The sequence below is a fragment of the Phyllostomus hastatus genome, unplaced genomic scaffold (assembly GCF_019186645.2).
Source record: "Phyllostomus hastatus isolate PE091 unplaced genomic scaffold, TTU_PhHast_1.1 phas_contig_29, whole genome shotgun sequence".
In the NCBI taxonomy this organism is placed as follows: Eukaryota; Metazoa; Chordata; class Mammalia; order Chiroptera; family Phyllostomidae; genus Phyllostomus; species Phyllostomus hastatus.
In genome coordinates, this window is record NW_025333835.1 from 24811104 (window position 1) to 24837941 (window position 26838).

Here is a 26838-nt window from a genome sequence, read left to right on the forward strand (position 1 = left end):
TGTGCTGCTATGAACATTGGGATGCATAGGTTCTTTTGAATTGGTGTTTTAGTATTCTTAGGATAGAGTCCCAGCAGTGGAACTGCAGGGTCAAAAGGCAGATCCATTTTTAGTTTTCTGAGGAAGTTCCATATTGCTTTCCATAGTGGTTGTACCAGTCTGCAGTCCCACCAGCAGTGCACTAGGGTCCCCCTTTTCTCCACAACCTCTCCAACACTTGTTGTTTGTTGCTTTGTTTATGATGGCCATTCTGTCTGGTGTGAAGTGGTATCTCATTGTGGTTTTAATTTGCATCTCTCTGATAGCTAGCGATATTGAACATCGTTTCATGTGTCTTTGGATTTTCTGTATGTCCTCCTTGGAGAAGTGTCTGTTCAAATCCTTTGCCCACTTTTTAATTGGATTCCTTGTCTTCTTAGAGTGCAGTCGTGTAAGTTCTCTATATATTTTGGAGATTAAACCCTTGTCTGAGGTGTCATTGGCAAATATGTTTTCCCATACAGTTGGTTCTCTTTTAATTTTGGTACTGTTTTCTTTAGCTGTGCAGAAGCTTTTAATTTTGATGAGGTCCCATTTGTTTATTCTTTCCTTTATGTCCCTTGCTCTAGGGGACACGTCAGTAAAAAAGTTTCTTCGTGAAATATCTGAGATTTTCCTACCTACGTTCTCCTCTAGGACTTTAATGGTGTCACATTTTATATTTAAGTCTTTTATCCACCTGGAATTTATTTTTTGTATGTGGTGTAAGTTGGTGCTCAAGTTTCATTTTTTTTGCACGTGGCTGTCCAGTTCTCCCAACACCATTTGTTGAAGAGGCTATTTTTACTCCATTTTAGGTTGCTGCCTCCTTTGTCAAATATTAATTGACCATAGAGACTTGGGCTTATTTCTGGGCTCTCTGTTCTGTTCCATTGGTCTATGTGCCTGTTTTTATGCCAGTACCAGGCTGTTTTGATTACAGTAGCCTTGTAGTATAGTTTAGTGTCGGGTATTGTGATCCCTCCTACTTTACTCTTCTTTCTCAAAATTGCAGCAGCTATTCGGGGTCGTTTATAATTCCATATAAATTTTTGGAGTGTTTGTTCTATGTCTGTGAAATATGCCATTGGTACTTTAATAGGAATTGCATTGAATGTGTAAATTGCTTTGGGTAGTATGGACATTTTGATGATATTAATTCTTCCAATCCATGAACACGGTATATGTTTCCATTTGTTTGTGTCTTCCTTGATTTCTTTCTTCAGTGTTGTGTAGTTTTTCTGAATACAGGTCTTTTACTTCTTTGGTTAGGTTTATTCCTAGGTATTTTATTTTTTCTTTTTGCTATTTCAAATGGGATTTTTTTCCTTGATCTCTGCTTCTGCTGTTTCATTGTTGGTGTATAGAAATGCCTTTGATTTCTGGATATTGACTTTGTATCCCGCTGTTTTGCCAAATTCATTTATTAGGTCAAGCAGTTTTTTGGTAGAGTCTATAGGATTTTCTATGTATACTATCATGTCATCTGCAAACAGTGATAGTTTTGTTTCCTCCTTTCCGATCTGAATGCCTTTTATTTCTTTTTCTTGTCTGATTGCTGTGGCTAAAACTTCCAGTACTATATTGAATAGAAGTGGTGAAAGTGGACAGCCTTGTCTTGTTCCTGATCTTAATGGAAAAGGTTTTAATTTTTTGTCCATTGAGAATTATGTTGGCTGAAGGTCTCTCATATATGGCCTTTATTATGTTGAGGAATGCTCCCTCTATTCCCACTTTGCTGAGTGTTTTTATCATGAATGGGTGCTGTACCTTATCAAATGCTTTTTCTGCATCAATTGATATGATCATGTGGTTTTTGTCTTTGCTTTTGTTTATGTGATGTATTACATTTACTGACTTGCGAATGTTGAACCATCCTTGCATCCCTGGAATGAATCCCACTTGGTCATGGTGTATGATCTTTTTAATGTATTGTTGGATGCGGTTTGCCAGTATTTTGTTGAGGATTTTAGCGTCAATGTTCATCAGTGATATTGGCCTGAAGTTTTCTTTCTTTGTTGTGTCTTTATTTGGTTTTGGAATTAGGATGATGTTGGCCTCATAAAAAGAGTTTGGGAGACTCCCATCTTTTTGGATTTTTTGGAATAGTCTGTGAAGGATGGGGGGTTAGCTCTTCCTTAAATGCTTTGTAGAATTCTCCTGTGAAACCATCAGGTCCCGGGCTTTTGTGTGTTGGGAGTTTTTTGATTACTGCTTCCATTTCTTTTGTTGTTATTGGTCTGTTCAGACTTTCTGCTTCTTTTTCATTGAGTTTTGGAAGATTATATTTTTCTAGAAAGTTGTCCATTTCACCTAGGTTTTCAAATTTCTTGGCATACAGCTCTTTGTAGTCATTTCTTACAATCCTTTGTATTTCTGTGGTATCTGTTGTAATCTCTCCTCTTTCATTTCTGATTGTGTTTATTTGGGTCTTCTCTTTTTTTTCTTGATGAGTCTGCTTAAAGGCTTGTCAATTTTGTTTATCTTTTCAAAGAACCAGCTCTTGGATTCATTGATCCTTAGAATTGTGCTTTTAGTCTCTATGTCATTTAATTCTGCTCTGATCTTGGTTATTTCCTTCCTTCTGCTTGCTCTGGGCTGCCTTTGTTGTTGTTCCTCAAGTTCTTGTAGACGTAGGGTTAGGTTGTTTGTTTGGAATGTTTCTAACCTCTTTAGGTGGGCCTGTATCACTATGAACTTCCCTCTCAGGACTGCCTTGGCTGTGTCCCATAAGTTTTGGGTTGTTGTGAGTTCGTTTTCATTTGTTTCCAGAAACGTTTTGATTTCTTCCCTAATATCATTCTTGACCCATTCATTGTTTAATAGCATGCTATTTAATCACCATGATTTTGAGTGTTTTTGTTTTTTTTCCTTGGGGTTGGTTTCTAGCTTCAGTCCCTTGTGGTCTGAGAAAATGCTTGGTATGATTTCAATTTTCTTGAAATTCTTGAGGCTTGCTTTGTGTCCTATCATGTGGTCTATCTTTGAGAATGTTCCGTGTACATTTGAAAAGAATGTATATTTAGCTTCTTTTGGATGGAGGGTACTGTATATATCAGTAAAGTCCATTTCATCAAGGGTATTGTTCAATGCCACAATATCTTTGTTGATATTTTGTTTAGAAGATCTGTCCATTTTTGATAGTGGGGTGTTAAAATCTCCCACTATAATTGTGTTGCTGTCCATATCTTTCTTGAAGTCCTCTAAGATTTTCTTTATGTATTTCGGTGCTCCAATATTAGGTGCATATATATTTACAATATTTATGTCTTCTTGATGTATTCTTCCCTTGAGAATTATGAAGTGACCTTCTGGGTCTCTCTTTATGGACCTTCTTTGGAAGTCTATTTTGTCTGATATGAGTATTGCTACCCTGGCTTTTTTTTCCTGTCCATTTGCTTGGAAGAGTTGTTTCCAGCCCTTCACTTTCAGCCTGTGTAGGTCTTTTTATCCTGAGGTGGGTCTCTTGTAGACAGCAGATATGTGGGTCATTTTTTCTTATCCAATCAGCTATTCTATGTCTTTTGATTGGAGCATTTAATCCATTTACGTTTAAGGTTATTATTGATAGGTACTTATTCATTGTCTTTTATGTACGTGTGTTCCTCTCTCTCTCTTCTCTCTCTCTTTCTTCTCTCCTCCTTAAAGCAGTCCTTTTAGAATCTCTTGCAGGGCTGGTTTGGTCGAGGTGTATTCTTTTAGACTTCTTTTGTCTGGGAAGCTTCTTATTTGGCCTTCTATCTTGATTGAGAGCCTTGCTGGATATAGTAGCCTTGGTTGCAGACCTCTAGTTCTCATTACCTGGAGTATTTCTTGCCATTCTCTTCTGGCTTGAAGTGTTTCCATTGAGAAGTCTGCTGTCAGCCTTATTGGGGCTCCCTTGTATGTTACTTCCTTCTTCTCCCTTGCTGCCTTTAAGATTCTCTCTTTGTCTTGAAATTTTGTCATTTTAATTATGATGTGCCTTGGGGTGGGTCTCTTTGGGTTCCTCTTGATTGGGACTCTGTGTTTCCTGGATTTGTGTGACTTTTTCTCTCGTCAAATTAGGGAAGTTCTCCTTCATTACTTGTTCAACTAGGTTTTCGATCCCTTGCTCTTCTTCTTCTCCTTCTGGTATCCCTATTATACGGATGTTATTACGTTTCATATTGTCTTGCATTTCTCTTAATCCCTCTTCATTCTTTCTGAGCCTCTTTTCCTTTTCTTGCTCTTTCTGGATGCTGTTTTCTACCTTGTCCTCCAGCTCGCTAATCCGATCTTCTGCTTCATCAATCATCAATCCTGCTTTTCATTCCTTCCACTGTGTTCTTCAGTTCAGAAATTGTATTCTTCATTTCCTCTTGACCTTTATTGAGAGTTTCTATTTCCTTTTTCATGTTTATATAGTTTGCAGTGAGATTGATGTAGTTTCCCTCTAATTTCTGAAAGCTCATTGTGAGTTCATTGAACTTCCTGGTAATCATTGTTTTGAACTCACTATCTGATAGTTGAGTTGCCTCTATTTCATTTAGCATTTTTCCTGAGGCTTCCTCGTTTCCCTTCAGTTGGGGGGTTGTTTCTTTGTTTTCTCATTGTTCGTGGGTTTCTTCTTTTTTCTTCTTGATTGTTAATTTGAACTGTTCTGATTCCCTGTACTTATGGTGTGAACTTCTGTGGTAGAATATTTGTGTGTTTCAGCGGTGCAATCTCCTTCATGTATCCTGGTGTTCACAGCTTCCCCCTACTCTTTTTTTGGGATCAGTTGGAGGAGTAAGGCAAAATGGTTTAAAACAGCAAGATAGTATACTATGATATTTACTTAGCAGCCAGTAGAGAAGAGATGTGTTATCCTTTGGCTCCTTATAGTGTTGACCGTGATCCTCCACCCCACTATCCATGTTTTAGAAAGGATGGAAAGAAGGTAAGACTCTTATTAGGGCCGAGAGGATTGTTAGTTGGATCTAGAAAGCTGTGAAGCTGTGGGAGGTCAGCTTCTAAGGTCGCGTTGGACTAAAGATTAGTATATAGGAGTAGTGAGTTCAAGAATAGAGACAACCCCCACAATAGTATAGTTCAGAAAATTGCAAAGTGGGCTGAGATCAGGTAGGGGGCATTGAGAAGCATTAACAATTGTATAGACTAGGTCTTACTAGCAGTAATAGTAAAGTGACAGTCTTGTGGCAGAATCGATGAGGTCTAGATAACAAGAATAAAGGGTATAGAACCTTGAGGGGTGTGTTAATGGAACACAGATGAAGGATAGTAATTTATCAACACCTTGTGACTGAGATACCAGGGGGAAACCTATCAAATGATAGTATAACCAGCCAAGCAAAGAAGACTATACAGAAAGAAAAAAGAATACCAAAATACTATTAAAATAAAAAAGTTGGAAAAGTGAGAAAAAGATAATACAAATTTACATTAACTTGCAAGATTAAAAAAAAAGGAAAGGAAAGAAAAGCAGAAGATGTAGTGCAGGAGAGATAAATTTGGAGTGGAAAGAATAATATTAGGCTGAAAGGAAGAGAAATATAAGGGATTGCAAGATAAAAATAATAAGAATTGACAAAAAAAGTCACGTAAAAACAAGATAAAATCAATCAACCAACCACAGCCAGAGAAACCAAACAAAACCAACAACAACAACAAAAAAAACCCAAACAAAACAAACACACACATACACACACACACAAATACAAACCAACCAACCAACCAAACAAACAAACAAAAAAACTTCTTGTTGGTTTCTAACTGTCCAGACCAGTTTTTCTGCTCTTGCTGGCTTCAGCTGGCTGAGGGGCCTTTGAAATGCTTCTCTCTCTCACAACCCGGTCTCAGCAAGTCCGCCAGGTACCTTATGCGCCCCTACACACTGGCGCATGAGAGTCAGTATTTCCGACTACGGTGCGCGAGCCCGGCCGTTTCCAGCTCCGTGTTCTCGCCGTCCCGTGCTCCGACTGGATGTTGGCGCCTTTCCTGACTCCCCCGGTCAGGCTGGCTGGAAATCTCAGAGCCACCACTGCAGTTACTGACCCAGCACCACGTCTGTCCCGGTATCGCAGCCGTTATGTTGTTCTTGATCTGTACTATGTAGTTAGGCCTACAATGGTTATGTCTGTATCGAACATGTACAGACTTTTTTCTTGTTATTTCCTGAACAATACAGCATGACAATTTATATAGCATTTACATTGTGTTAGGTATGATAACATAAGTAATCTAGAGATGATTTAAAGTACACTGCATGGTACGTGTTAGTTATATGCAAATATTACATCATTTCATATGAAGGACTTGAGCATCTGTGGATTCTGGTATCCAGGGGGGTCCTGGGACCAATCCTCCTTGGATACCAGGGGATGACTGTATCCTTTGCAAATTAGTCCCAAGTGCTTTCTGTCCTGACCAGAATAGTTTAGCTTTTAGTTTTATTTCATTTCAACTTTCTGAGAAAGTGTCAATTTCCCTAGTGATCTTTCCAAATTTTTCCTAAAGTAAGTTTTGTTAAGGAAGATTACAAAACCCCCATCTCGGTGTTAGTGTTCAGCCCTGGAATAAGACAGAATAATGAAAAAAAATATAAATTTTTTTCTTCATAAATAATGCTGCTGTGTAATGATCAAACACAGTATTTCATTCTCAACATAAAATTGCCAAAGAGAAAAGGTGGGCAGTTCATTATTCGGGGAATTGAGATTTAAATTATTCCATAGGTCATGGAATAAGTATCTTTCTAAAATTAGGAATTTCTTTTTTAAGTCTTGAGAATCTGTTTTAATAATTACTTTTGGAATGAACTTCCTTGGAAAGACATGATTTTTCCAAATAATGCCAAATCCCCTACGCCAACTTTGATTCGCAAAAGCTAAAGTAAAAGAGATCAATAACTAACTTTTAGGCCAAGTTCTAAGTGACCTGGATTCCAAGGAGTGCTGGTTATTCTGAAACTCTGAGCAGAATGAGGCCCACGAGACTCCTTTTTTTAAATGCTCACCTGAGAATTTGTCTTTATTGCTTTGAGAGAGAGAGAGAGAGACAGAGAGACAGAGAGACAGAGAGACAGAGAGAGACAGAGACAGAGAGAGAGAAATATTGAACAGTTGCCTCCCTTATGCACATCAACCCACTAACCAGAGATTTCACTTGCAACCTAGGTATGTTCCCTGAGTGGGGATTGACTCCACAACCTTTTTGGTGTGTGAGACGACACTCCGACAAACTGAGCCACCCAGTCGGGGCCCACCAGATCTTGATGTGGGGTTACTTCAAGGGCTCTGAGAAAATGATGACTGTTCAAGCCTTGTGGTGGAAAGCACCCAAAGGACTGAATCCCAGACCACTGGCCTTCTTTTCCAGGGATCAGGTTTTATTAGATAAAATTTTCTACTTCGATGTTATTTCACTTATTTGGGCTATGGACCCATCAATACCACAAAGTCATAAAGATTTTAATATTAAAAAGTTTTCTTTTTGTGGACTACCCTGAGAAAATTACTCTCTGGACCCAGCTGCTTGAACCCCATTGCTTGTTTTTGCATTTTAGGGGAAGTCTCACGTTTTGACTACTATTGTTCTGTTGAGACATGAAGAAATTTTATGAGGCCATTTTTTTCAGGAATGTTTACAGCTGAATTAGAGAATATGCACTGTGAAAGATGTGTTAGTGTTAGGATTTCCAACTTGTGACTGAAGGAACAAAAAATTAAATAACCTGCCCAAAGTCCCTAAATGAATATTTGTCAGTGTTATACCTTAGAGTTTTGGACCAAGATTTCTGTGCTCATTAATGCTGCATGTAAGCTCAGGCACAGCTGTCTGTCTCTTTCCCTCCACACACTTGTGAGCACACGCACACACACACTATATCATATACAATAAGGACATATTTTGTTACCTAAAGTAAATTGAGCTAAAAATGTTAATTTTATGATTTTAAATGCCAGAGACCTCACAAATGTGAAACTAATAGAACACTTAAGAGTGTTTTCTAAAGCCTAAAGGTAATTATAATATAGATGTTAGTATTCATGAAAGGTATCAGACAGACAGACACAATGCTCCATTTCTTTTTGTTATGTACAAATGGCAGCTTCCTGCCACCATATATCTTTCTGGTAACACCAAAGATACTGAAGTATTTTGGTCCCCTGTCTCTGAAGAATTATTGGTGTTTCAATAAATGTGCTTCTTTGGTGGGGGAGACTTGGACTAAGAAATTAATGCATTTTTAGTAGGATTTCAAACTAGATCTCTGGGTGCAAAAGCCCTGATGTGTGCTACAACAATATCTTCATGTGTGACAAGCCCGTTATTGTTGCATAACTTTTAGACTTTGCCAAGGAGCAGCACAGCCTAACTAACACCTTTCATCTCGAATCCTTGGTCTGGCAGAGGGGTGGGCAGTCTGCGTGATTTGGCTGGATGTACTTTTCTGTGTTTCAGTAAATTAGATCTATTTTTAATTATGGATATCAATCAGTGATTTATTAATAATTTTTTCCAGTAGCTCATTATAAGCCTCATCTATAATACTATTTTGGGCCACTGCTTGACTAGATCGATCAACATTTGTTAGGTACTATCTGGCAAAGCCCGCCAGGCTTGGGCTCACTGTGCTTGGGTGTGATACTGCTGCTATAGGCCAAGATAGCATGGCTTGGAAGAGGTGTAAATCTGACAGCCAAAAGGCCAGGGAAGAAGGGAAATGAGCATGCATAATAGTTTTGTTTTGAGAAAAGACATGAATAATCCTAATGAGCCCCAAAAAGGACATTTACTTATGAGCAGATTTGAAAGCTGGCATATGAGGAGAGTTCTAGAGTTAAATATAACTGGGTCGCATCATCCAAGTGTCAATTTGCGAGTCATTTTTTGAGAATTAACGAAAAGCTTTTCATAAAACAGTTATTAGAATATAGAACCATTCGTTTTCTCTATGTATTCCATTGAATTATTTAGTTTGCATGCTGTGATCCAGCAGCATTCTCATACATAAATACAGAATAAACATCTGTCTAAGCACATTAAAAAAAACCCTACTGATGCTTTAGCCTAGAAATTTGCTAGTTTTGTTAACATCCGAAACCTTTCTTTTGAGTCTCCTAATTATGGAGTGAGCTTGCACTCAAGCCAAAATTGCATCTAAGAGGTTTAAGATTTTTGAAGATTTTATTTATTTTTAGAGAGAGGGGAAGGGAGGGAGAGAAACATCAGTGTGAGAGAGAAACATCGTTCAGTTGCCTCTCATACACTCAGGGACCAAACCCACAAATGAGGCATGTACCCTGACGGGAAATTGAACTGGTGACCTTTTACTTTGCTGGATGACACCCAACCAACTGAGTCACACAGGTCAGAGAAGGTTTAAGATTTTTAAATGACATGATGCTGCTTTACATGATTAAAAGGCTTTGATTTCAAACTGAGGGTAAGAAGCAATGGGGAGGGGGCCAGATTTTCTTATAGCAAAAAAAAATCAAGCAATGAAGAAATCTAGGTTAACCTCCTCTCAGTGGCTGCCGCCGTGAGCATTGAGCAACTCAAGTCCCCGTCATTCTCCTAGAATGAGGAGGAGGGTAGACAGTGCTCTTTGCAAAAGGGAGCCTTGCAGAGAAAAGAGTTGGACCTGGAATTACAAACACCAGTAAGTTTTTTGGTGGGCAGCCAAAAGCCTTCTTGTTGGAAATGCCCATGTCTTTCCTAAAGCATTTGGCTCACCTCCTGACGTAATTGCATCTGAAAGAGAAATATTTAAATGGGCTGGGGTGAGGGTAATGGAAGGATTTCAATTACCATGGCGCATACTGGATTACTCTAAGTGGCATAAATCGGTTTTAAGGCAAACTCATGAGTAGGCCCAGCATAGCTTTTGAATGCAATATGCATCTACCCTCTCTAAAGGTAACAGTATGTGCTCTTAGGTAATGTAAAATAAAGGTTAGGAGTCAAGATGAAGTTTGAGCAGAAATCTATTGGGAAACATAGATCATCATTTCAAATGTGGACTCATGCCAAAATGATTGAGCATGCTGAGGTAATGGTCAAGGGGCTTTAGGTAAGTTTGAAATGATATAAATGATTTTAAAAATTCATGCGAATATATATTGAGAAATATTTGGAGGTACCAATAAAGAGCGGTTCCAATGTTTTAGAGCAAAATATAATATGTGGAATATCTAGCCAATAGGAAGAAATATCAGTAACTTTGCATTTAAACACTTAAGCAACATAGAATAGAGGTGAGCACTAAATGCAGAGGGACATGTTTTACCATCGAGTTCCCATGTCACTGGCTCTGTGTGAGCAAAGCCTACCTCCTGAGTGCGGAGAGATTGAGCTGGACCCGTTTCCAGTCCGTCTGAGAGAAAAGGAGCTGTGAAGATTCAGTATATAGTTCTCTTTCACAGGGATTTATTGTTCTATGCTTTGCCTTTCTTGCCTCTTTGTTTTCTTCTCAATCATTTCTGTCCGGTGCCACCTCCTAAACTCACCTGTCTTCCTTCTTGTCTCCCATCCCCGATTCTGCTGCTGTCCTAAGGCTGGCTTCCCCCATAAAAGCATCATTTTGACCACCTGCCAAGGCACACCTGACTGGACTGATATCTTCCAAACTCTTCTGTATTTCTTCTTTCAAGTTACGGTCTACCTGCTAACTATTTTGTCAAGTGCGTCAGCTACAGCATGTGCTTTTTACGTATGATTTTCCAGAAAGAGGGCTTGAGACAAAAACACTCTAAAACAGCCTATATCTGGAAACTCACAATAATTAGCAAAAATATGATAATGGCAAAAACATCGGAATATGTGTTGATGTCACAATAAAAGAGGAAAAGGGAAGCTAATGAATTCTGAAATGCAGCAGAGCTAACATTTACCGATCACTTCCTATGTGCTGGATGTTGAACTGACGTGTTTCGTGGCCGCAGCCAGCTGCTGAGGATGTGCGACACATGAGCAGGTCTGTCATTCGAGATGAAGGAGCTGCAAGATGAAGTGACTTCCCCACCACCAGCTGGAGCTGAAGCTAATAACGTCAGATCTAGACCACGGGGCTCCAGACCCGCATCTTAACCTTTACACTCTACTGCCTCTGGAAAATGAAGTTTAATAAAGCAGTTGGGAAAGTAATCATTAACTAATAAGTATTTGGGGTATAATAAACCTTATGGGTACTTTATACCATAAACCAAAATGAACCAGGGAAAATGTTACACATTTTTTAAGCCATGGAAAAACACTAGAAGCCACAACATAGAATTTATTTCAATCCTGTAGGAACAATAATCTAATTATTGAACAATAGAAAATATTAAAGAAACGAAGTCACATATTTGTCTACAATTTATTTCATACTACTGTATTGACTTTTAAATGTTATTACAATAAAACAACAAAGCAAAATCTTAAAAACTAACAGAACAAGACAATTTTTGTGATATGATTAACGGAATTCATTCCCCCAATATCTGAAGAATTTTAATATTTATAAAAATATAAGGATCTTAATGGCTAAATTGGCAAAGATGATTAACACAGAGGAAATATGAATAACAGTGAATAAATTTTTACTGGTCAGGCCATATACAGTTTTAAAATTATTTTTAAAAAGATTGTATTTATTTATGTTTAGAGAGATGGGAAGGGAGGGAAAAAGAGAGGGAGAAAGAGCAGGAGAGAAACATAGATGTGCAAGAGAAACACCAATTGGCTGCCTCGCGCATGCCCCTAACTGGGGATCTGGCCCACTGCAACCCAGGCATATGCCTTGACAGGGAATCGAACCCGTGACTCTTTGGTCCACAGGCTGGCTTTCAATCCACTGAGCACACAAGCTAGGGCTAAAAATATTTTTTTAAAACTAACTTGATTATAAAAGGGATATAGGAAAATTAAATATGCTATAAAACTATTAGGATGATGAAGAGCTTTGAAAAAAAATTTCAACTGAGGAATGGTGACCAGTGAGGCTACAGTGGGAACAAGAGTTAGGGGCCTCGGAAAGTAGGAAGTGACACCCAGACAGCCATGTCGGTTCACAGAAATGGCCAGACCTTGAGCTTGGAAGAAGATTCAGAAATTAAGATGTAGCTTATGGGAGTGGTTATCAAATTTTAACATGCATCAAAATCACCACAGAGCTTGTTAACACATAGCTGGGCCCCTCTCCCAGTTTTTCATTCAGTAGGTTTGGTGTGAGGCCCACTCTGGGAACCACTAGCTTATACAAATTATTTGCAGACACTCAGCTCAAGGTAGGAAGTACAATGAACTCAACAATGGAGAAAAGGAGGGTGGAGGGAGAGAAGGCAAGAGAGTGAGGGGCAATGAAGAAGGAATATTTTTTCTCACCATAGAATACCTATCCAGGGCAGCTGAGTGGGGCTAGAGAGAATTACCGGACAGAGCAGACTGAAATACTCTAAATTTACAATTGCAATTCTCTTGCCCTGCCCTGCCCTCTTTCCTTCCCTTCCCTGCCAGTGATTTTGAATGACTAATAATCTGCTACAGCCAAGTCCCCCATCTCCAAACTGCACCCCAGCCTTCACCTCTTAACTAGCTTGCATTTCTCAACCCTCCAAAGTCTGTCTCCTGCCTTCACCTCTCCCTTAAAGTCATGCTCTTAAAAGTCAGTGAATCTGTAGATCTGTTCTCAGTCCTATGCGTTTGACAGCAGTGTTAGATAGTTCCATCCACTCACTTCTCTCTTGGTTTTCATAACACACACTAACCTGGTTCTTTTTCCAAGTACTGAGTTCCTGACCTGCATCTCTGGTTTTCTCCTTGTGTGCAACTAGCAAAGAAGACTTCAATGTATTCAGTGATACAGTAATACAGGGATAGTATATCGGTCCTGATTATCAAGGGAAATAAGGTCATTTCTATACAATAGGTGCAAAAAGGAGTATGTTTGGAACCCAGAGTTTTGCAGGGGCACTTCCTAGCATTTTATCATTCAGGGGTTACAATTTATAGAAGGAGATAACAATTGAGGACTGGCAGGAACAATAATGGCTCAGACCCTTCAGGGAAAAGGGTGTGGATCATCCCACCACTTGGAGAAACTAAGAACAGAGAGGAGTAGAGGTGCTGGCTGAGGGCACAGGACCCTGAAGTCGACTGCCAAAGAGAAAACGGTATGGCTTCCTGACTAGCTGCAGAAACAAGGATTACCATGCTATGCGTATTTTCTTCTCTGCTTTGTTATGCATGCATTTGTGTATCTTAGTTCCTTTCCACCACCACCCTCCCCACAAACCAACGTGTTATATAAGATGTGTTGGAGGTGGAACTTTTAAATTTTGTCTTCAAGTTACAAAAAATGAAAGGGGCATGTGACTGGACTAGAAAACTAAACATTTCTAAGACATGGAGGGTGAATGGTGAGATTATTTTTCTCCCCTTTATGAGAATAAATTTTCATATCTTCTCAAAGAGATGCTCCCTGATTACTCTGTCTAAAGTTAGCCCCTACCTGTTATCAATCTATTTGTTTTATCATTTCCTAGACTTGTTAAAATTCATTATGACTTTCTTTCTTTGTCTGAGCATTATTCTTTATTGGACTATCTTACTGACAGGGAAGTTTCAGAAATAGTATCTGTATCAAATTTATATATTCTCATTTAGCACAGTACCTGACTTAGTAAGAGCTCAGTAAATACTTGTTGATTGAATAAATAAACTGGCAGCAGTAGGAATGGTGGGTGGGTGGGTTGTTTAGAAGGGATTTAGGTCCGATCAGTTCTCTACACAGCAGCTTCTTAAACCTGAGTGAATAAAATAACATAAAATGAAATAAAATGAAATGAAATGAAATAAAATAATAAAATAAAATAAAATAAAATGAAATTAAAAAGTGCTTTAAAGTCACAATATCTTGATTTTTAGAGTGAAGTTTTAAAAAAAATTCTTCTAAGTTTCTCCAAAATTCCTTTGCTGTATCAGAGGAGATAAGTGTGTGTTGCCCAGTTTGGTAAATGAAGACATCAACATTGAAGATGTATAATACAGCAAATATTCCTTGAGTATCCATGGTGCGTCACTGGGAACACTGCAGTGACCAAGCCTGATAGAGCTTCTGTACCTTGAGGTTGACGTTTTAGTGATGAAGGGTACAGGCAATACATTGGTTAACACATAAACACATAAGATAATTGCAGCTGGTAAAAATGCTCTAAGAAACAAAACAAAACAAACTGATACAATAGAGTGCCCTGAGGGGGCAGTACTTGGAGTTAGGAAGTCAGGAAGATTTTTCTCTGAAGCTGGCATCTGAGCTGAGATCTCAATAACAAAAAGAAACAAACCACATTGAGATTTGAGAAAAAAGCCTTGAAGCTCCTGGAAAGTCGATGTGCTTGAGCACAGTAGGTAAAAGGGAAGAGGTAAGTGACAGGGCAGGAAGACACCTAGGATCTCACGGGGTCTTGAAGCCATGCTAACGTGTTTGGATTTTATCTTAATGTGATACGAATTCATTGGAGAACTTGAAACACAAAGTCATTATTTTGGTCAAATATGTTAAGGATGACCAGTTAACCGCATGCAGTTTTCTCCTCTTATTACAATGACTTGGCTGAAATAATAGTAAAGGAATATAAAAGGCATCAAACTTTAAAAATAATGGCAAAAGGAGAGGAGACAGCAGGAGCTAAAGCACAACCGCATATTTTTGGAAAATGGAAGCAGATGGACAGTGAAATGGTTACTGATTTAGATAGAAGCAGGTAATTATAACCTAAAGTATGTGCAGAGAATACCAAAGAGGAGTTAAGTCAACTTCACTGCCCAGGACTTGAAGTTATGAAGTACCATGGAGAACGGGGTGGGGCCAAGGCCTAGAAATAAGGGATTGGATGCAAGTTTGTATAATATATGAAGCTATTAGTTTCCAGATGCCCATGCCCAGTCTTGCATCAAGATAATGACCTCTATGATCAAACAAGGAACGTGTATTCCATGGGGAATTTGAATTTGAGTGGTAAAGGAATCAGGGACTCTTGGCAGTGTGAAGGACAGGTATGTGCAGCTTAGGGATAATAATGGGAGATTAATCTAAGCCCTGCAAATTGAGTAGGGTAATTCCCACCCCTTTTACCAGCATACATGTTGCATACATGTTGGTCTATACTCCAGAAGCAAGAAACTCAAGGAAGTTTTTCTCGGAAGAAAATGAAAAGCCCCAGAGCATACGTTCACGTAATTCTCTGACTATTCAGCCTACAGTGAAGCCCACCACTTGATCAGTCCTGACCATGGACTCAGTATGGTTTCCAAGCACTATTAAATATAAAATAGTAGATGATAACAACTGAACATTTGAAAACAGCCATATGTGTGTGTGTGTGTGTGTGTGTGTGTGTGTGTATACACACACATGTATATATGAGAGATGAAAGGCAACAAGAGAAAATCCTGCAGGAAACAGAGATAAAAAGAGCATAATTATTTAAAAAAAATCTTTAATATCATTAGGAAGATAAGATATTGCATATCTAATCAGGAAACTATAGGAAAGAAACCAACAAAGGAAAACAACTAAATTAAATTAAAAATATAAGAAAACAATTTTAAAAAGTATTTTAAAATATATAACAAAAAACACAATAATGGAAAAAGGAAGAGAAAGGACAAGACTTGGAGGATCAGGGTGTATAATATCTAATTCAGAATATTTAAGGTAGCCAAGAAAATGCAGGAGAAGATATTATGAAAGATATTATCCAAGAACACTTCTTCCAATTAAAGGACATGAATCTTTGGGTTGAAGAATTCCTAAGGGGCTGAATAAAAAAGCCCTATTTCAGGACACACCATCATGACATATAAGAGTACCATGGTAAAGAGATTTTTAGAAGATTCCAGAGAGAAGAAAAAAAAAGAGATTACAAAGGAACAATGTTTAACACTAGCCAACTTTTCAAAAGTAATCCTGCCACTGAAAATAGGCAAGGGAGGAATGCTGACAAAGTAGCAAAGAAAATTATTCTTAACCTAGAATTTCAATCCCAAACAAATTATTAAGCTTGATCATAGAATAAAATTATTTTCAGACATTCAGGTCTGCAAGTTCTCAAAAAATTACTCACATACATAAGTAAAGCACAAGATTAAAAAAAACTATCTAGCTTTAGAATATAAAAAATATTTAAAAGAACAAATAATGAAAACTGTGATAACTTGTTTGATCAGAATACAGAAAATAGCCCCAGCTGGGTAGCTCAGTTGATTAGAGTGTCATCCCAATACACCAAGGTTGTGGGTTCGATCCCAAGTCATGGCACATACAAGAATCAACCAATGAATGCATACATAAGTGGAACAAAATATTGATGTTTTTCTCTCTCTCTTACTTCTTCCCTCCCTCCCTCTGTCTCTCTCTAAAAATAATAAATAATAACAATAAAATAACATTACTCTCCTGAGAGAAGGAGTAGGGGTGGGGAATGGCAGTATAGCAGCCCCCGCTCTTCACCAACCATGCCTAGACAGAAGCCAGTAGATAATATCTAAATTCATAAATTAAGAAATAGAAATCATATTATTCAGAAGTGTGGAGGTTAACAACAGAAAATAAAACAAGAAAATAAGGGTTAAGGGATGACATAAGGAACTGCTGTTTTTCACTGAAGTTTTTAGATACTATCATATATTTTAAAAATATGTGAATATATTATTTTGACCAAAAGTAAACAAAATTTAAGGGAAGAGTTGGTTGTGACAGGGTAGAACTAGATTGTGGAGAGGCGGGAATGGACGTAAGCAGCTATTTCAGCGGTCCGAGTGAGAGATCCAAGTGGCTTGGATTACAGTGGTGGTGGACAGAGGGGGAAGTGGGCAGACTTAGAATGTGTGATGGAGCTAAGTTAATTTACTGAGATACTGGCTGTGGGGTGTGAGGAAAAGAGAATTATCAAGGATGATGCCTAAGACGGTGGAGGGTGGTGCCCCTTGTTAAAGTAAATAAGCCTGAAGAAGAACTCAGTTTGTGGATGCATCAATGAAGATCTCTGTTTCGTGCATGTTGTTTGACATTCCCATCCAAGAAGAGTGTCAGAGAAGCAGACAGATGAAGTTTTGGGTTGAGCTGTGTTCCCCCAAAAGATGTGGAAGTCCTAGCCCCCAGTACTTGTGAATGACTTTATTCGGAAATAGGTTCTTTGCAGATGATCAAGTTAAGTAAAGGTTATGGGGGTGAACCTTAATTCAGTATGAATGTGTCCTTATAGAAGGGGGAAATCTGGACACAGGGCCAGACACACATAGAGGGAAGATAGTGTGACGGCAGGGAGAATGCCATTTACTAGGCCAAGAGTGTCTCAAATTACCAGAAGACGGGAGAGAGAAATGTGAAAGGCTTGCCCTCACAGGTCTCTGAAGGAGGCACTCCACTCATGTGGTTTTTGGACCTCTGGACTCCAGCACTGTGCGACAATGAGTTTCTGTTGTCCAGGTCACCCAGGTGGTGGCACTTGTGACAGCAGCCCCAAGAAGCTGAGATACATAGATACGCATCCGGTGATTTGGGGAGATGAAAGGGTGAAGGTACACATTTTGGAATCACATGCATTTAAGTAGCATTTAGAACCATGTGAGTGGGAAATCACTTCAGCAGTGAGTGCAGATGGCTAAGATGATCAAGTTCAGGAATCAGGATTGAGGCTAGAATGCTCTCCGGTTGAGAGATCGAGCAGAGGGGGAGGAGAGAATGAATGGCTGGGGAAGGAAGAGGAAACCAGGAGAATGTGGTGTCATGGAAACCAAGAAAAAATGGTTTTTTGTTTTGTGTTGTTTTAAGGGGGAGTGGACAGCTGCTCAGGTGACAAGGTGAAGACAAAAAGAGGTCACTCTTAGAAATGCCAGACTCATCATTGGCTTGAGAATGACACTCTCCTCTGTTTGAAGAAGGTTGAGGATGGAATCGGGGGTGAGGAGGTGAGGACACTACCTAGAGAGAGCTCCTGTGAGGTGAGTTGCCGTGAAGGAGATCAGAAAACAGGGTGGTGGCTAGAGGAACTCACGGAGTCAGAGGAGCAGTCTCAAATGATGGGAGGCAATGGTGACAGACGAATTATCTTTGTGAATGTTGAGCGACAAGGGTAGGTGAAGAGCAATCTTAAGGGAGCTAAAATCCTCAATAAAAGCTCTGCCAAGGAGAGATTAGTAACAAAAAACAAGGAGAAGAAGTAGATGAGTGGTCTGATGGCATATCAAGGGAGTGAGGGTTTTTGAGAAAAGAAGGAAAAGAAGGGACTTAAAAACCACAATGTACTCCCACTCCAGGCTCCTGTGTACGGAAATGCAGGAAAACAAAACAGCCTCCTCCGAGAAGGCTGCGAGTGTGGTCAGAGCACGTAACTGGCACTGGCCCCACGCAGGACAGCTGTGGGCATTTTACATTTGTCATTTTAAACACACTGCCCTGGTCATTTTGTTATTTTACTTTTTTTTTTTTCTTTTCCTTTAAAACAGCTGCCCAACTAGTATACATATCTGGACTCCAAAAGCCTGGATCCACCCTTGCTGGAAGGAATGGGTGCGGTAGAATGGCAGATTGTTTCAGTTAGTTTAAGAGAGTCAAGAGAGCATTCAGAGAAAACGTTGACGAAATAGGGGAATTTGCCAGTGAGGCACGGTGAGAATCGGAGAGTCTACTGCAAAGGTAGAGAGAATCAGCTCCCCAAGGGACTTACAGGTTACCCTCTGTAGAGAAAAGAGGAACACGAATCTTCAAGGTTTCTCCTTCATTTCCTTCATGCACGTTCCATTTGAAAACTAGGCTTGCCCCCCATGTCACTTTCCTTGAGTATAGTAGTTCCCTTGGTCTGCAGGTTGAAAGACGATACAAAAGATGAAAATAAAAATAAGCCACCGATACCTTCAGTTCTTGGTGTGGGTAAAGATTTCTTAAGCAGGGCAGTAAAGGTGCTAATTTAAAGGGGAAAAGTAATAAATTGATCTGCACTAAAATTAATAGCTGCCATTAAAAGACACCATTATCAGACTGAAAAAGCAAGCCATGGATTAGAAGATACTATTTGTAATAGTATAGTAATCAAAGGCTTGCATGAAGATTTATAAAAAGCTGCTATCTATGGTTTGTTTCGTTCTAGTCTTTGTTTTATGCATACATTTTTGTTTTATTAAGGTTTCTGCTTTATTTTACAAAAACGGGATCCTACTGTGCATTTCAGTGTGTCTCCTGCCCCCTCACTCAGTTTAGTAGTATATTACAAGTAATCAGATCTTAGAACTCTAAGGCACAAATAAAACCATTTAGTCTAACCACTTTTTATGTCAATGTCATTTTGTTTTTTTATAATTGACATATGACATGATATCAGTTTCAGGTGTACAACATAATGATTCAACATATGCGTGTATTTCGAAGTAATCACAATAAATCTAGTTAACATCTATCACCACAAAAAGTAACAAGTTTTCTTTTTCTTTTTTAAAATGTTTTTATTTATTGATTTTAGAGGGGGGAGATATTGTTTGATTCCACTTATTTATGCACTCATTGGTTGATTCTTTTATGTGCCCTGACCAGGGATTGAACCCCCAACCTGGTGTATTGGCATGACGCTCTAACCAACTGAGCTACCTGGTCAGGGCCTTTTTTATTTTGATGACAACTTTTAAGATCTACATCTCTGCAGCTTCCAAATACACATTATAGCTATAGCATTTTGTTAGCTATAGTTACCATTCTGCACATTACACACCCAGGACTTATTTGACTTATAACTGAAAGTTTATACTTTTTCACCACCTTCCTCAAATTCTTCCTCCTCCCAACCTCCACCTCTGTCAACCAGCAATCTGTTCTACATTTCTTACACAGTCCTGGGGCACTGAGAGGACTTGCTCAGGATTACACAGCCAGCTGATACTGGTGGAGTGGTTTGTCCTGACTCCCCCACCCACTGCCCCTCATCTTGGGAGAGAAGGTCCTACACAGGGCCTTGCATTAGTCCTTTGCGCTCACCCCAGGTTGTATCCAAATGGGTGCCTGCTTCTTTTAAAACAGTATTTGTGAAAGTAAGGTTCATAATTTATTTCACTAGCTCATTTTTAGGGGTGTCCAGATTCCTGTAGGGATAAATTTTGATGAATTATAATGTCCCTTTATCCCCAGGATGAAAAAGAAAAAACTCTTCAGGAGCAAGCAGGAAGAGAAACATTCACTGCTAAGAAGGTTCAGGTTGCAAACTTCTCTTGCTTATTTATTGAGGTTAAAAGTTAAACTGGATTAGGACAATCATATTTTTCTGACACATTGACTTCTTCTTAAGAAAACATATTCAGCTTTTTTTTTTCATGAATCATTTCAGTAGAAGAGCCAGAAGTTATGTTCTTACGCTGAGTAGAAACACTGAAGGCCCCTTTGTGAGGAATTTAGCTTGCTACATGTATTTATTTGGTGCTTTTTTTTTTTTTTTACCTCTGGGCTAAATTTTGACTTAAAATTTATGCATAGAGCCAGAGGAAAGGCATTTGGGCTCATTTTTGTAATTTTCCACAGACAAAATTAGCACCAAATTTATGGGCCCGATAGCACTGCTCTCTAAACTGCGGCCAGAAAGGCTTTCTCATTGTTGTTACCGCTTCCTTCTCCCCAGGTTCCCTCCAATTTCTCTTCCTCCTGGTTCCCAGGATCTGGCCTAATTTGTGCTGGTGAGGAAGGAAAAAGAGGGCTGAGACTACCCTCAAGAGGTGCCAACGTTCAGAAGAACAACAATGCTGTATTAAGAAATATCCCCTCCAGCCCTGGCTGGTATGGCTTGATGGATTAAACACTGGCCTGTGAACTGAAAGGTCACTGGTTTGATTCCCGGTCTGGGCACATGCCTGGGTTGCAGGCCAGGTCCCTGCCTGGTTATGTGTGAGAGGCAACTGATTGATATATCTCTTGCACATCGATGCCTCTCTCCCTCTCATTCTCCCTCCCTTTCCCTCTCTCTAAAAATAAGTAAATAAGCCCTGGCTGGTGTGGCTCAGTGGATTGAGCACTGGCCTGTGAATCAAAGGATGGCTGGTTCAGTTCCCAGTCAGGGCACATGCCAGGGTTGTGGGCCAGATCCCCTGTAGGAGACATGCAAGAAGCAACCACACATTGATGTTTCTCTCCTTCTCTTTCTCTTTCCCTTTCCCTCTGTTACTAAATAAATAAAATCTTTTTAAAAATAAATAAAAACTAAAAAAAAATAAATCTCTCCTTCAAATGGATTGTCATAACATGTGGCCTTTTATTATTCTACGTGGGCCCTTCTATTTACAGAGGTCACAATCTCTGTAGAAATTTTCAGTTGTTATTATCTGATAGCTTCAGGTATGAAGCAAACTTTCCATTTAGGTTTTTATTGGAATATGAATATTACTGTCTTCTGCACAGAGAATTAAATTTTAAACTCACCTAACCAAAAGTAGCCAAAAATTACTTACCATACCATTTCCCCTTCATAATGGGGAGATGGGGAGAATTATTGTTTTTACTCTGATTGTAAATAACTTAGGAAATACAGACACATATAAGGGAGAAGGTGAAATTCTATATAATACCACCACTGAAAGAGGACTGTTGACATAATTTCAGTATATCTTACTATAAACATTATTTTTTATAACATTTTAAAATTAAATGTCAATTGACCTTTTTGAATGTCCATAAATATACCTACATCATTAATAATAATATTTTATCTATAAATGTACCATAGTTATTTAACTAATTCAGTACTGATAGACAGTTGACTTTAATTTCTGCCAACGTGTGAAACCCTGTGACAAGTATCTTTGTGTATAATACACTGTGCTTTCTTCAACCAGTTCCTAAGGAGTGATCCTTTGAAGGGGGATTTCAAAGATCTCTATGTCACTAAGGCTTCTAATGCAAATTCCAAATTTCTGTGTAGAAATGTTTTACTGATTTATGTGCTTACCAGCAGTGTGTAAAAGTGACTCATTTCCTTCATCCTCATCAATATAGACGTTCTCACCCTAAAAATCACTCCTCAGTCTCCTGGGTAACAGTGTGCCATCTCATTGTTACTTAATTTGAATTTCTTTATTAAGCGGGTTGAATATCTTTTCCTTATTCTCCACCTTATGATATAAATTCTCATTTCCAATCTGTGCACACTTTTTCTATGGGAGGCAATGGATTTGTGAGAACTCGTGCATTAAGTGGAGTAATCTTTTGTTCATCATGTATTTTATCTAGTCTGTCTCCAGATTGTGTTTATGGGTGGATTTCGTTCTACAGAGGATGTCATCTTCTGTAGTCAAATCTATAAATCTTTTTCATAATAATTTCTGCCTTGGGTATCATATTCAGAAAGGTCTTTTAAACTAATTTTAAAAATAAACACATACACAATAGTCTCTTTTTACACTCAGTGATGGAAAATATTAACAGATTAATGGCAGAAGTGTCTCTGGATTAACAGAGAACTTCAGGATGAATATTTTTTTAAGCAGAGAATTTACATAAATTTTTACCCATGGGGATTTACTTATGGCAAGTTGATGAAAGACAAAAACATCTTTAATTCACAATTACTTTGTGATCATAATTCCCTAGAGCTCATTAGATGTAAAATAATCTACATTTTGCTATTTGGCATTGACAGCTACCTACTCCTTCCATCTGTCTCTATTCCATGCCAAGAGATTCATTTTGTTTTCTTTGTGAGTAATAGTTCAATGGAGGTAAGGCTGAGTAAACAAATAATATTGAAAAGCATTATGCTGAAAGATGTATTAAAAGTGATATAGTGATATCATAGTAAAAATTAATATATTCATACTCCATAAACTAATGTTTGAATTAATGATTATTTCCATAACTTATTTAAATTACAAAAAGAAATCTATTTGAATTTTCCCACAAGCTATAATTAATACAGATATTTCCATTTTTAATGGGAAAAAGCATAATCCTAGTTTCTCCCCTTTCTTGGAAATATTGTAAATTTTATAGAAATGCTAGGGAGGTGGGGACGAGAAGGAACATAACTAGAGGGAAGAGGAAGAGTAGTCTGCACACTGGATATTTCCCATGTCACATTTTTAAATTCTACGCAATGTACTCATCTCTAGGGTACAGGACTTCAGAGTTCAAAATGTTCAAAATAAGCTAAGTTTTTAACACTGATAGTATTTTGGAAAAAAATAGCTGTATAATATTTAGATTTTAAAAAAGTCCCTTCAGGAGAGAAAATGGAGACAACTGTATTTGAACAACAATAATTTTTTTAAAAAAAAATCACTCTATAGTCAATTAAAGTATCTCTCATCTTTTTGAGAGGAACTTCAAAAAATTCCAGGGCTTGGCATGAGCCTACTTAATGTCCAACTTCTCCACACCACCCTAGGCCCCCATGGCCCTGCCCACCCATGAAATGGGCACAGGTTTCCATTCGCTTTGGTCCTGTAAGTCTTTCTTTTTTGCTTTAGCTCTATTGTAACTCAATAATAAAGTGTTCACTTGAAAATCTCTTTTGAAAACATTCCATAGTCTGAGTGCCAATCTGTATAATTTACTCAGGTTGTAGGCAAAACATTCAATACCTTTTATTGCTTTGCATCTAACCTGTGTTCTCAGGAAAATTCAAGTGCAAAACGCATTACATAGGATGACTGTACTTACTGTCCAAACTTGGATACCTTTATGAGTGAAGGAAATGTAGGACTCGTTAACTAACTAAGCCAGAATAACAGGAATAAACTGGAAGTGTCCCACGGAAAGCAGAGCAAAAGATGACCCTGTTTAGAGAAAGATTGTAAGTCATCATGTTTGAATATTGTCATAACTGAATCTAAACTCTTTTTGAGTTTGCTTATTTAGACCCACCTCTAAATGTTCTGATACCCTAAAGAAAGAGGATATAGAGTCTACAACTAATGTGGCTAACTTTTATTAAATTTCAGGCCTTGTAGTGCCTGTTCCCAATCAGATATAGTTTCTTCCTTTTCTTTTTTTCATGAGGTTGAGAAATGGCAGCTAAAAAAAAAATAACATGGAAGATTTATAGGACAACACCTCCATCTACAAAGGCTTTTAAACATGTGTTTATGTTTTTTAATCTGTATGTTTACCTGTTTTTGATGATTGTGAATGTTTGTAAGCCTCTAGTTAAGGAGTTACTGGGTTAGAATTCAGTTTGTGTAGAGTAAGTGTAAAAAGCAATAATAGCTAATGAGTAGTATACCAGGGTTTGAGTAAGCAGATAAACATAGTTAGTCATTCTACATCTATTATCTTTAATCCTTATAAAAACCCTATAAGGTGCCATTAGCCCCATTTTACAGATGGAGAAAATGAGGTTCACTAGCTTTCTTAAAGTTACAAGTTGGGATGAAACAGAACCACCGTCTGAACACAAACCCCATGACGTTTGTTTGTTTCTCTCTTAAGACCCAGAGCTTGCCACTATTTCATCTTCATCATCATCTCAAATTTTCTCTGGGATAATTAAAGACCTATAATCATAATATAACCTTATGTATCTCTTCCAACAAATATAAATGTTATTTATGTTGTCTATGGTCTCCCGGTCTGCCTGTTATGCTTACTTTGCCAACATGCGTAACTAAACAGAATTACAACAGCCTGCCAGAACCGATGGTTGTGTACCAATGGCAGGAGCAATATTACTGACTCATCTAGCCACAGTAGTTTTGGAGGTTATGATGGACTAAAATACAACAGTGTTTTCCTAAAATAGATTAGAGCTCTGTTTGTTTAATCTCCCAAAATGGCTGTGGTAGCCAGTTTAAGCCACTTCTTAAGTGGCTCTGTCTATTGTACCCCCTGGCCATACCATCCCCATTTTTCTGCGCCAGGTTTAGATAATAAATAATAACCCCTCCCTGATCACTGTGAAAACTGTTCATAGGAGCACAGCCTGCCATTGATTATACATGTCAACAATGCCTTTGCTAATGAGACCTTCCTTGGTGTCTTTGTAACTGGGAGGAAGGCAAAATCAGAGCCTCTTCCTATGGGAGCCAAGGCCCAGGAATACTGGGACTGTTAGCCCTGAAAATTCTAGCAACTGTTACGTCCATTCCTAGTAAGGCTGACCTGCAGTCCACCTGCTAAGACATTGCAGAGTCACTCTGAGGTGCAAGGGGATGTGCTCCTGCTTCAAGGCATTCTCAGTCCACTCTCCTGAGGGCAAACGTGGAGAAGGTCTGTCTCCACTAGTTACCTTCTACTGTCCCACAGAATTCAGCATGCTGGGCTGAAGCGTGTACTAGAACAGGTTCCAGCTGTATTTCTCTTCTAATTTAACCATTCTCCTTTCTATAAAGATACCAGTGTTCTCCTGATTCTAGAAAACAAAACCAAAGCAGAACCCCACAAAAATCTCATATTTATTTAGCATTGCCTATCATTCAAATTCTTGCCCTGTCTCTAGCTCTTTTATTGATGTCATGCAGTTTAAACTTTATTTTTAAATCTTCTTAATGATTTTTTTTTAATTCAAAACAATCCCAGCCTTTTAGGAAATGGTCAGACAGAGTATAAAGTACTTTTTCTCTCGGAACCACTTGAGAGTAAGTTGCCTACATCATGCCCTGTTACCTCTAAATATTTACCATCTGGGACAGAGACTTCAATGGTGTTCCCTGTCTGTATTCCCCACAGTGAGAAACCACGCCGCCTTATCCACAGTTCTGCCATAGGATGTGCATAACTCAACTTTGTTAGCCAATGCCAAAGTCTTCTCCAAAGAGGATGTCGGGATTTCTGAAATAATTGTGTGTCTTCCACCTTCTTCATTAACTAATCTTTCTTTCTTTAAACCCTATCAAGCTGGCCTTACTCCTGAGGCTCTGTAGAATGGGACCCTGTGAAGATGGTTCCAGACCCCTTATAATTCACTATCTGATGTTCTTGTTTTCTATTGCCATCCTCCTTGGTTGCTTTGTAGCACTCGACACTTTTTATCTCCCTGTACTTTTTGGAACTCTGTCCCCATAATTGGTTTCATTCATTTGTTTATGCATTTATTCAACCAATATCTATTTGCTCAGCACATGCTGCAATCCAGGCATTCTGTTAAGCATGTGTATCCAATAATGGATACAAGAGAAGACATCTGCCCTTATATTTTGAATGCTTTCTTTCAGATGAAGAACAACCTTTTTTCAACATCCTTCTATAATAATATCCTAGCCTTACCTTCCATTCATGCCACACAAGACACCAGTGGTTTTGAAACTGAGGGCCAAAGATGCCTGCCCTGGAGAGCCAAGTTGCTGTGCCCGTGCATCTCGAAAGCCACATGTACTTCAGCATCAGACTGAATGAAAATATACCTTGTACATCGAATCTCTGTACTGCTCAACTGCAGATAGATAATGTGGTGAATTTACTCCAAAGTGAATGTAGGGTAACTCTGTCTTTATGTATTATTTTCCACCACAGATTATAACAATGATTATCTTGTTGAGTAGGGTACAAGCTTTTTGATATTTACAGGTTTTCTAAGTTTCCAAAAGTCATAATTCTAGCAAATTTGGACATTTCTTGCCCCTCCCTAGATTGCCTTCCAAGCTTTGCTAGAGCTCAGGGTCCTGTGGCTTATTCTCTCCCTCAGAAGTCCTATCCAAGGTTCAGTTTCTACTTCAAAAATCCTGTGCTCTAAGGTGTCTTTTCTTATTGCAACTTGTTCCCAACACAATCTTTTCCTATGATTGCCCCAGTCCTCTGTGTAAGAGACTGTGTGTTGCTTACCCTTGAGCCTACTGAAACACCTAGCACAGTGCCAGCACACCATGAGCAGTTAAAAAACTATTGTCACATTGACATGAATATCATCC

The 26838-nt window shown here is 38.6% G+C and overlaps 1 long non-coding RNA gene across 2 annotated transcripts; it reads left to right on the forward strand.

The window, feature by feature from the left end:
• The first annotated feature begins 17864 nt into the window (after window positions 1–17864).
• LOC123818641 lies at window positions 17865–20878 on the forward strand. Of its 2 annotated transcripts, none has more exons than XR_006785671.1 (3): window positions 17865–17970; window positions 20144–20209; window positions 20628–20878. It is a non-coding gene; the product is annotated as an uncharacterized LOC123818641 (long non-coding RNA). The 2 variants fall into 2 exon arrangements; XR_006785672.1 differs by having other exon boundaries at window positions 20144–20203.
• The last annotated feature ends 5960 nt before the right edge of the window (window positions 20879–26838 follow it).